The 12,961-nt window shown below is 34.4% G+C and overlaps 1 non-coding gene across 1 annotated transcript; it reads right to left on the bottom strand.

The window, feature by feature from the left end:
- Nucleotides 1-11,713: 11,713 nt before the first annotated feature.
- Nucleotides 11,714-11,819, bottom strand: LOC128287566 (small nucleolar RNA R71). The gene has a single exon (XR_008278266.1). It is a non-coding gene; the product is annotated as a small nucleolar RNA R71 (small nucleolar RNA).
- Between the last annotated feature and the right edge of the window lie 1,142 nt (nt 11,820-12,961).

The raw sequence follows: 12,961 nt of genomic DNA, 5'->3' as shown, positions 1-12,961 counted from the left end.
TCTCAAAGTTTGTAGCACAATCCTCAAAGGATTGGCATGCTCAGACTCATCTTGTGAATAAAATCAGAATGCCATCACTGAATACAACAACAAATCTGTCTAAATACTGCCTAAAAATCTGATTCATCAAGTCTATAAAAACTGTAGGAGCATTAGTTAATCTGAAAGGCATAGCTTGAAATTTATAATGCTTGTACCTTGTTCTAAACACAGTTTTCGGCACATTCGAATCTTTCACTTGTAACTAATAATAGCTAGATATCATTCTTCTAGAACATTGTCGTCCTTTTAAATTGATTGAACAAACCATCGATTCTCGGCAAAGGATACTTGTTCTCTATCGTAACCTTATTGAGTTGACGATAATCAATACAAAGTCCCACTGATCTGTCTTTCTTCTTTACGAATAACACTGGCGCATCTCAGAGTGAAAAACTAGGTTGCGCAAAACCTCTATCTATTAATTCTTTCAACTTAGCTTTCAATTCTTTCAACTCTGTAGCTTTCAATTCTTTCAACTCTGTCGGAGCCATTCTATACGGAGCTGTAGATATTAGTGATGTTCCAGGTAGTAATTCAATGGCAAATTCGACCTCTCTAATCGGTGGCAACCCCGGTAACTCTTCTGGAAACACATCCGGATACTCACAGACTACTGGCACTTATTTAATCTTTGATTCAGACACTTTTGCATCCAGTACATAAGCAAGATAAGCTTTACAAGCTCAAGATAAGCTTTACAAGCTTTTCTAAAATATTTCTAAGCTAACATCGATGATATCACAACAGGTAATCCACTCGATTCATCAGATTCAATCCGAATGATTTCCTTATTCTGACATTTCAATTCAATAGCCTTTCATCTACAATTCACAACAGCATCATGCAGAAATAACCAATCCATACCCAGTATCACATCAAATTCATCAAATGGAAAAAGCATCAAATTAGCCGGAAAACAGTAACCTCGAGTCATCAAAGGACATCTCTTGAAAACTTTATCAACTAAAACATATTTGCCTAAGGGGTTCGACACTTTAATTACAAACTCGGTAGAATCAACAGGCAAATTTTTGGTGATGACATAAAGAGAAAATGTACCAATGATAACATTAGTGTCATAAAGAGAAAATGTACCAATGAGAACATTTGGTGATGACGCATCTTTGCGAGAGCAAATAACATAAGCTCTGGCAAGTGCTCTAGCCTCGGATCTCACAACTAAATCTTTTGTCGCACCTTTACTACTGGTTACATTTCCCGTATTTCAAGGTGGCCTCTCTCTAGTAGCTGTGTTACTCTATCTTGCATTCTAAAATTTATCTTTAATAGCTAATTTTGGGCAATCTCGAGTGAAATGATCTTGTGAGCCACATTTAAAACAGCCTCTATTATTCATCCAGCACTCACCAAAATGTCATCAACCGCACTGTTGACACTCGTGTTTGTTGTTTCTCACGCTGCCAAGACTCGATACTGATGTAGCTTGTGTTTTAGGACTTGAGTATTGTTTTCCACGATCTCTATTTGGATACCCGATTGAAGCATTTGAACAAATATAAAAATTTCATTATTTCTTTGACGAGGATTGATATGGTTTACTCATCGATATCTTTCTCAAATCTCTAACTTCGAAATCTACTTTTCTCTTTTGTTTTTCCCAATTCCTCGAATTTGCAAGCTCGGTCAACTAGCACAACAAATTCTTTCAACTCTAGATTCCCGACAACAATCTGATATCCTTGTTCAGTTCATCTTCGAATCTTTTGCACATAATCCCTTAGTAGAAACGAACTCTCGATGCATACTTACTGAGTCTTACAAACTCTCGCTCGTATTCAGTCACAGACATACGGCCCTGTTTCAGCTCCAAAAACTCTTTGTATTTTTTATTGATAACCTGTTAACTAATGTATTTCTTTCTGAACTCAGGTTGAAAGAATTCCCAGGTGACCCTTTCTCTCGACACCACTGATACTAGAGTATTCCACCACTGATACATTGTGTCCCTCAGAAGTTTTAAGACACATTTTAAACACTCAGCTGGTGTGTAAGAAAGATCATCAAATACCCGAATCGTATTTTCAAGCCAAAACTCGACTCTCTTAGGATCGTCGTCAACATTAGCTCTAAACTCTTTGACTCCATGTTTTTGAATCTTATCAACTAGCGGCTTATTCAACTTAAAAATTCCACACTTTGAGGGGCTATAGGAACTAGTTCGTAATTAGTGGGGGTGGAGGTTGTTGAGCAGCCAAATTTGTTCAAACAAACTTCGTAAACCACTCGTTCATCATTTGGAAGAAGGCTTATTTAGCCTTTCCTCCCTGGCTACCCAATATGGGTCTCGACTCTAATTCTGCTACTTCGTGAATGGAGGTAGGCACATTACTTTCAACATCATCAGCTACAGTTCGATTGGGATCCATTTACTATATAAAAACACATTTTAACCTGTCAGGAGAAATCTCACTATCACAAGTTATATATATGGCATGTGTAACTAGAATCTCATTACGCTACGTTAGTCCGAGAATCGACTAAACCGTAGCTCTCATACTAATAAATGTAATACCCCTCACTCGTATTCAATGCTAGAATAGGGTTACGGAGCATTACCAGACTTATAACACAATTTATCATACATTTCACACACATTTCACAAATTTATATAATCATCATTCATTATCGTTCACATTGTCCCTAAAATAAGCCTACAAGGCATAAACCTACATTTTAGGTGGTTCGGGACTAAACCAAGAACTTAGGAAATTTTTGAAACACTTAGAAAAATTTTCAAACTACAGAGGACACACGCCCGTGTGGCCCGGCTATGTAGACGTTCGAAATAGGAGTACATGGTCTTGTTCCAGCTCGTGTTCTACCCTGTGTAACTCTCTGACTTGGGTCATACAGCCAACACACACGCTCATGTACCAAGCCAGTATGCCCTAAGATATGACCACACATGCTTTTGTGCCAGGCCATGTGGTAAGTCGTGCCAAACCTGTAGGTACTGACTTATGCCACACGGCCAAGTCACACGCCTGTGTGCTGGGCCGTGTGGAGCATACTGACTTGATTTCTATTTCAACATCAGCGGACACACGGCCATGTAACCTAACCATGTGTCACACACGGCTAAGACACACACTGGTGTCTCTGCCCGTGTGGACAAAAATAGGTTGTTTACCAAGCCAATTTGCCGCCCAACTTTGCACATACCTAAAACAATCCATTTGGCATCAAAACATGGCATATATAGGCATTCATCTACTCTCAACCAAGCATAATTATACGATTTCAATGCCAACCAATACATATCACAAAAATACAAAAATATGCTATAAAATTTCATGCCAAAACTCATAATCTCAAATCATCAATATGAACATTCCCAATTTTGCATCATTTAGCCTAATCTTACAAGCATACCAAATTCAATTCTCAACCATTTAATACCTATAGTTACCAAATATTAATAAGCATAACATAACCATATTTAATCACCTAACCAAAGCCATATACACATATATATTCACAACTAAAACAACCAAATTAAGCCAAATCTCATGGCTACATACAAAACCAAAACATTTACATTTACAAGCCAATCCAAATGGCTAAATTCATTATCAATCCATAACCAAAATGACCAAAGTTCCTATACATGCCATATACTCAAAATACTTAAGTTCAAAAGTACCAAGTGATAGTTGGATAGTGTGATGAAGTCTCCGACAATCCTGAATCTGAGCTAGCTTTGATTTCACTATAAAACACGAAAAATAAACAAAGTAAGCTATAAAGCTTGGTAAGTTCGTATAGCAATAAACTTAACTTATTAAATATGAACAATTTAAGCAATTGAAATATATCATAACATATCTCAATTTAAACCATCAGCCTACCACAATTTCTATTCACAAGATTAGTTATACATTTCACAAGTTTCTTTGAATCAGTGCTTGTACGGTTTATGTACATACCTGTGCCATATAGTATCTAATAAACACTCATCCAAATGATTGATTTACCCATTGAACCATTCGAAATACTATCGGATACTCGGCAATCTCGCGCCCTAAGTGCCACAAATATAGCTGAAGCTATCTCATTCTCGTATCACATATAATGCTCACACTAGAGCTATCAACGGGTCTGCTTACACAAGCTGACAGTCATGACGAAACTACATGGTGTTGCTCACACAAGCTGACGAGAATCTGCAACACGTGCTAGATAACTCAGCCACCTGTAGGACATACGGACCTGCACCTAAATCACATTACCCCTAATAACATGTCATTTGTATCCTAATCTATTCTTATGGTTCAACTGGGATTTGTCACTTATTGAATCATTGTCGAATATGTTCGTAATGTCGTTTTACAATTTATGCAATTTCAAAGCATTTAAAACACAATTATAACAAAGCTAATTACATACGAACTTACCTCAAATGCAAAAACGACGTAATAACTTGATTAATTTGAAACCTTGTTCTTTCCCCTATCTAAATCCATATTTTGCCTTTCTTGATCTAAATAATATCAAATATAACTTATTTAATAATCTCTCTACTCAATGTAGTCCAAAATACACATCAAGGCAAATTTACACTTTTGCCCTTAAAATTTCAACATTTTTACAATTTGTCCTTATTTCATAAAATCACAAATTCATGCAATTCAACCAAAACCCATGCTAGCCAAATTTCAATTAGGTTCCTAGCAGCCCATATTTTTCATTTATTTCATAATTTAACCATGAAATTTATACATTTCACAATTTAACCCCTAATTGAACATTTTACTAAAAATCACTTTACAAATGTTGTTTATCTAACAACAAGCATGCATTTTCTATCATCAAACATAAAAACACACCAAGATTCTTTAATGGAAAAACCCTAAACCTTTAATAATTTTGCAAATTAGTCCCTGGGCTAGCTACATTAAGTTTAACAACTCCAAAAACATAGAAATCATTAAAAACGGATTGAAAAACACTAACCATGCACCAAATTTAGCTTAGCCGAATTAGCAAGCTCCAATGGAAGATTTTGGCTTCAATTTTCGGTGGATGAAAAACCATTTAGGAAGATGACAACATCTTTTACCATATTTTACTTAGTTTAATTTATTAAATTACAATTTTAACCTTAATTTACAACATTTAAAACACTTAATATTATGTCCAAATATGTCCACTCACATTAACCATGGTCTAATTACAACATACGGACCTCTAATTTAAGATTCTATAGCTATATACACCTTTAGCTAATGGAACTCAAATTTTACACTTCACGCGATTTAGTTCTTTTTATTAAATTGAACACACAAACTATAAAATTTCTTAAAGAAATTTTCACACAATCATTTAATCATACTGTAAACATTAAAATAATAATATAATAGTTATTTCGACTTTGGATTTGTTGTCCCAAAACTACATTTCCGATTTGACTAAAAATGGGCTGTTACATAACAACATACTTACCCTTAAGAAAAGGGTGAAATCACATATATGCAAACTCTGAAAATAATTGCAATCCTTTAACATTTGGAAGCATCGTATATTTCAAAAATAAATTTGTTGATCTTAGGAGCTATCTTTATGTCGAAGAATTTGGCAACAACATGGAAATATTTCTTCTTAAACAATCAAGAGAAAAAAAAGGCTGTAACGCCCCCACGCCTGAAACCATCGCCGGAGTCGAGCTTGAGGAGTTACCGAACATAATTTATCAAATTAAGAACTTCAAATCATTTGTTTCTGCATTCACAGCTTTCTAGCTACCCGCGTCACAGTTACAAGAAAAATCATATCTCGAGTTACGAAACTCAAAATGAAAATCTGTAAATTTTCCCTAAATCTAGACTCATATATCTATTTACTAATTGTTTTCTAGAATTTTTGGTTGGGCCAATTAGTACATTTTATTAGTTAAATTCTCCCCTATTTTAGGGTTCGACTGCTCTGACCTATGTGTATTACAAATCAAATATCTCTCTATACAGAATTTCAATAACTATGAGATGTGTTTCTCTCAAAACTATACTCAATAAGGAATCTGTACATATAAAGAAAAACTTCTAATTATTTTTGTAAAATTTATTATGAATTTTTAAAGTCATAACAGGGGATCCAGAAATCACTTTGGCCCTGTTTCACAAAAGTTTAAATATCTCATAAAATATAATTTACATGCCAGTTTTATTCAATCCACATGAAAATAGACTCATTAAGCTTCAATTTCATAACTTACTCATCATTTAGTTCCATTTATACTATTTTTAGTGATTTTTCAAATTCATGTCATTGCTGCAGCAATATTCTGTTTTAAGGCAAGTTTCATCTTTTCATGAGTTGTTATGAACTAGATAACCTATTAAATTTCCACGATATCAAACATGATCTAAATTTAACCATCACCATGACTTATCAATATCAAACATTTTTTCAACCAATCATGGCTATATCATAAAATTATTTACACAAAATAAGTATATTGCTATACATGCCATACTTAAGTTTTACAAGCCATTTACCCAGATGAAAGTCCTTTAGATAGTCTGATCGAACCTTCGACCCGTCCCGATTCCCGAGCTGGCTTGTTCAAAACTACAGTAAATAAAGAGGAGGGAGTAAGCATAAATACTTAGTAAGTTCATATGTAAATAACAAGTAACATAACAATACAAATATACCAAACAACTTTAGCATGGTATCACCAAAACATATGTCATATTTCTAAACATCATTCATCATCTTACCACTTTATCGTTGTTGTATCTATTATCAACCTGAGGGTTAAGAACATACCTGTCCAAAGTGTCCATTTCACAACACTTACCAATACGTCACTTGCATCTTAAGTGTTCTTTCATTTCACTAGAAATTTCACCCGTTGAACACATCGAATACAACTTCGGATACGGATAATTTGCACATAAGTGCCTCATATGTAATCAAGAAATCATGTAACCCGCCCCTAAGTGAACTCAGACTCAACTCAACGAGCTCGGGCGTTCGCATCCATAAGTGAACTTGGACTCAACTCAACGAGTTCAGATGCCTAGTTACATCTCACGAACTCGGACTCAACTCAACGAGTTCGGACATTCGCATCCATAAGTGAACTCGGACTCAACTCAACGAGTTTGGATGCTCAACCATCCTAGTGACATGTCACTTGTATCCTAATCTATTCCTAAGGTTCAAACTGGCTTTTTCCCTCGATCTCACATTTGTCATCTTCCATGGAATATCGGAACCGATACTCGGTAGCAATTCATATTTATCAAGTAGTAAACATAATTTGCATATTACTCAACATTAACCACAAAGCATAATATTTCACGATTAAAAATCAGCGTATCATATAATTAACATCAATAACTTAAAAATAACAATTATGCTACATTATTTACACATGAACTTACCTTGATACCAAAATATAAAGATTTTGCAATTTAGTCCACAATCTTTTCTTTTCCTCGATCGCGAATTGAATCTCGTTTCTCTTGATTATGGAGCTTGGAAGCTTGAAACAAACCCTAACTATGGAGAACCCCTTGAAATTTCGGCCTAATGAAGAAGATGGACAAAAATTGACTTTTAATTTTGTTTTTAATTCATTTTAATAACTAAATGACCAAAATGCCCTTACTACTAAACTTTCCAAAAATTCCTTCCATGTCCTAATTTTGTCCATGAACTTAAAATTGGTCAAATTGCTATTTAAGATCTCCTAATTAATATTTCAATGCAATTTCATACTAAAAACTTCTAGAATGTAAATTTTGCAACTTATTCGATTTAGTCCCTACTTTCAATTTAAGCACTTTAGGCATAGAATTTCATCATTAAATTTTCACACAATCATAATCATCAAAATAATTATAAAATAATTATTTCTATCTCAGATTTGTGGTCACGAAACCACTATTCCGATTAAGCCCTAATTCAGGATATTACAAAGGCACACTCTCATTGAAACTCCTTTACCAATAAGGGTAGATCAGAATCAAGTATCTCATTTGTGATTATTAGATATAGAAGTATAATGCCCCTATAACACCCCATACACGGCTAGGTCACCAGGTCTATGCTATAAGATGCTACATTTGTTTCCAGAGTAATTACGATCAAATACAATCTAATTTAACTATGAATACATGCTAATAATTATACTACTAATTTAAATTGTATTATACAATCATTTCTAGGTCTTATACGAGCTTATGAAAGCTTTTGAGTTGACTTAGGATCAAATAGGGACCAAATTTAAAAAATTTTAAACTATCAGGTTAATAGAACAACTTCAAGGGTTCCTCATCGCGACAAAACTCACTAACTTGATCCCATCGCAACGTTAAGTTCCCGATACCGTGACGTGACTGTCTATTTCCAAAAGGCCCAAATGGTACAATTTTCATAACATCTGTACAAACAAGTTATACTTCAGATCGAGCATTTCAATAAGATACATGTTCCCAATTAGCTCAAATAAGATCATTTCATCATCATTTTCATCAAAAAAAACACCTAACTAACCAATTCAACTTAAAATCGAGTCATCTTATACTCTATTGCAACATTTCAAGCATTTAACCCTTTCCAAATACTTAAGCTAAACTTTTATAAGAATTTAGAAATTTATAACATTAAACTCACATGGCATTGCCAATTTGGGACACAAAATGACCATTTGATACAAAACTAACTCCAAACCTTAGTACATGCCTTATATCAAAACATAAAGGAACTACACAACCTTTTCTGAGTCAATAGTTGCAGTTTGGATGCTAAATCAATTCCCAATACTTTGAGATTCCCTAATACCTGCACACAAAATAACAACCGTACACTGACCAATAAAGCTCAGTGGTACTTTCATGATTCAAGTCATTTAAATAACATGGTAAAAAGATAAATATACCATTGCAAAATCACATTTCAACTATATAATATCAAGTTTTTCAATTTCATACAATGCCATCAATTACAATATAATTTATTCATATCATATTAATAATCTATTACCAATCATGCATATATTTACATCTCAATTGTTGCCAATTAATTATATAAATATAACATATCAAACCTTACTTTATATTAGCATTAACACATTCAATTCCATTTCAATTCAAGTCATTGAACGTATCATTATCTCATTTCCGTATTGAATCTACTGATTCACTATATTTTTGTATCAACCCTCTAGGCTCATATAAACTGGTTTGCATGGAATTTCACATGCTATCTTGAAACACATTTCACATATATGTGCCTCTATTACCATTCTATATTATCAGATCATTACAAACACCATTTAACCAATACACATTTTATATTCTAATTTCAAAATTCATTTTAATGTTTTACCTAATGCAATCTTAATAAAAACAGACTCGGACACGTGAGTGAACTACATCACACAAAGGCACTACAGTGAAAATCCCATAGGCATCAAATGTATATATGATCAGTCGTGATTTGGTGTTGTAGATTAAACTAATTATTGCACTTTAGAAGCTTGAAAACTAGTATTTTCAGTAAGTTTGAATTATGTTTTCTTAAGTTTTTAATAAGTTCATAAAATGTACAAATTGAGTCTTTGATTAACCTTAGGGGCTGAATAAGGCCTAAGGGTGAGCAAATGCACTTTGTAAGTGTACAAGAGGCCTTTAGAAGGCATATTAAACTGATACTAGTTGTTACATTACAACACGAGATTGCTGATGTCACAACATAGGGAGAAAAATGGAGAAACCTTAAGACTGCCTTCAATGTCGTGACACAACCTAAGGGTGTCACGACATACCCCTGTAGATATCGAAAAAAGAATATATTGACTGTTGTGTCGCTACACAGGTCCTAGTGTGTCACGACATATAATCTGGGATAGAAATCAAATACAAAACATGGACGTTTTGGTTTGCACAATCAAACTTAAATCTGGGGAACGTCAACTAACCTAGGGTTGAAGACGACAACCACTTGAACACTATAAATAGGCTTTTTTGGCACATGTTATAGACATCATTCACTTAGCCTAGCCTTCTTTAGTAAATTTAGTTTAGTTTTTCTTTTCTCGATCTTAGAATTTATTTCAGTTGTTCTTTGTTGTTCTCAAGATATCTTCATTATGGAAAGCATTCAAACCTTGTGGATTCATGATTAATCTCAATACAATTAGGCTCTTTCATATACTCTATACTATCGATTTAATTAGCATGCTTTCTCTTTATATTGACTCTATATTGTCTATGAAAATCATAAGGAACTAATCCCTCTATGGGGGATTACCGAGTGGAGGTATGATCTATTGACTATTTTTTAAGGTAACTCAGGTTACTCGATGGATCAACTATTTGAGAAAGGTAGAACATGAAACAAACCCTAGGCTTAACAACCCCAAGAAGTCATCAAGGTTGGAATTAACCCAAAATTGGTATGACCCATCTATAAACACCTTCACCCCAAGCTAGTCTGGACTGTGAGGTCGATAGGTAAGTAGTCCTTGTTGACTCATTATGTTAGTGGAATATCGGAAAATCCTGCTGCGGTAGTGACTAGTTGATTGATGAGTACCCGTAACAACAGTTGATGGAGATTACTGAAGCGAGCTAATCACCCATAATCAAGATTTGATTCATTCTCCTTTATTATCTTTTGAAGTTTATTTATTTTATGATATTTTGTTTTATTATTATAAAACCCCTAAAAATACTTTATTTTATGTTTTTGTACTATAACTAATTTAAAGTACTAATTAGATCTTTTAGTTTTTAAGTTAGAATTAATCTAGCACTCACCTCCCTTGGTACGATCCTTGGAGCACTCACCTACTTCGTTGTAAAACTATATTACAACTCGACCCGTATACTTACGAATACTGCCCCGTACTTCTATATTTTATTGCAGTATTCACACTCTAGACATTAGTACATCAGAAGACAGTCAAGTTGTTGGCACTGTTGCTGGGGAGGTAATGTCACTAGTTTGATTTTTTTTTTCATTTAAAAATAATGATTAGGAATTTTTTAGGTAATAGATACGATTTTATTTTATTTTATTTACAAATCCTTTCTTTCTAGATTTAGTGTATGACTCGCAATAGAGGCATGCCTATTGTAGCAGCCATAGATCCATTGAGAATAGTTTGAAAAAATCACTGAAAGCAACAATAGCAGCAACAGCAGATGCAAGTTCCACCACCAACTACTGGAAGTAATATACCACGTGAAAATCCACTATTTGGTGATGTTGACGATAATGTTTTAGGAAACCCACTAGAACCATAGTTTCCCGCAAACGTGTAGATGGCTCGTAACGAGAGAACCTTAAGAGACTACGCACTACCAAGTTTAGATATGGTTTAGGAAAGCATAACAAGGCCAATTAATGTAGTGAATAATTTCGAGATCAAGCCAAAAATAATTTAGATGATCCAAAATAACTTGCAATTTAGGGGCACAATGACAGAGGATCCGAATCAACATGGTTTCTCAAACTTTGTGATACTTTTAAGAATAACGGGGTCACTGATGACTCTATTCGTCTTCAGTTATTCCCCTTTTCTTTAATTGAAAATTCATTTTCTTGGTTAGATTTACAGGCATCAGGGTCAACCATGACATGGGATGAACTTGCTGGAAAATTCTTACCGAAGTTTTCCCTACCAACAAAGTGGTTCAGATCAAAAGAGATATTGTTGTCTTCAGATAGATGGAAGGAGAAAGTTTCTATGAGGCTTGGGAACATTTTAAAATGTTGGTTTAGAAATGTCCGCATCACGGATTCCCTAAGTGGATGTGATTGTAGGTATTTTATTATGGGTTGAATGCAAATGCACGATCTAGATTAAATGCAGTAGTAGCAAGAGTCCTTATGAACAGAATGTACAAGGATGCATACAGAATCATTGAGAACATGTAATTAAACTATTTCTAGTGGCAAATTGAATGATTCACAAATGGCCTGAAACTTGCCATGATAAAGGCTATCCAAAAGGATGACAAGTATTAACATTTAGTGGACAGACTCAACTGTATCGAATCTACTTCTGCACCATATATACATGAGGGAGACAAACTACTCTTCCACTATATCAACAATCCTAATGAAGATGTAAATTACATCTGGAATAGGGTTGGAAACCCTTATTTCAATACATATAATCCCGGTTAGAGAGATCACCCAAATCTGAGATGGGGAGGGAACCAAGGAGCAGTAATAATTCAAATCAAACTAAAAGCACTAATTACCAACCTCCTTATTTGCAGAAACCCCAGGATAAGGACAACCTAAGTGACCATACTGAATGTGGTCGACATTTGGATAGAATTGAGAGAGAGATGTAGTGAATGAGAATAGATGTCAAGAAAGTGCAGCCTAAGTGTAGCAATTCAACAAGAACATTGACTAAACTCGAGTTTCAAATGAGCCATTTGATGAGCGTGATGGGTGACACCAAAACAAAAATTAGCACAGGTATTTCCAAAAACACGGAAGATAATCCACAGAGAGAAGCTAAAGAGCACGTGAAAGCGATTGTGCTCCGATCGGGTAAAGTACTGAGTAGTTGAAAAACCACTACTTCAGAGACATTTGTGGAAAATAATGACGATCCTCAAGTGGAATCCTTAGAGGCTAAAAATGAGCCAGAGCCAGAGGAGGTAACCACACCAGAAGTGGATATAGAGAAGGAAATAACTAAAAATTTTGTCGGTGAAAAAAATCTCATTCCCCTCAAGACTAGAGGAAAAACAAAAGCGGGATGATGATGAATTCATAAGTTTCCTAGACTTGTTCAAAACATTAAATGTTAACTTGGCCTTAATCTGGATAATATAAAGTTCCAAAGTACGCCAAGTTTTTAAAGGAAATTATGTTTAGGTGTAGGAAAATTAAGGTAGGTGAACAAGTTAGTATAATAACTTCC

Source organism: Gossypium arboreum, chromosome 13 (assembly GCF_025698485.1).
Source record: "Gossypium arboreum isolate Shixiya-1 chromosome 13, ASM2569848v2, whole genome shotgun sequence".
NCBI lineage: Eukaryota > Viridiplantae > Streptophyta > Magnoliopsida > Malvales > Malvaceae > Gossypium > Gossypium arboreum.
Note: the sequence above shows the minus strand (reverse complement) of the source record. Positions and strands in the feature narration are given on the sequence as shown.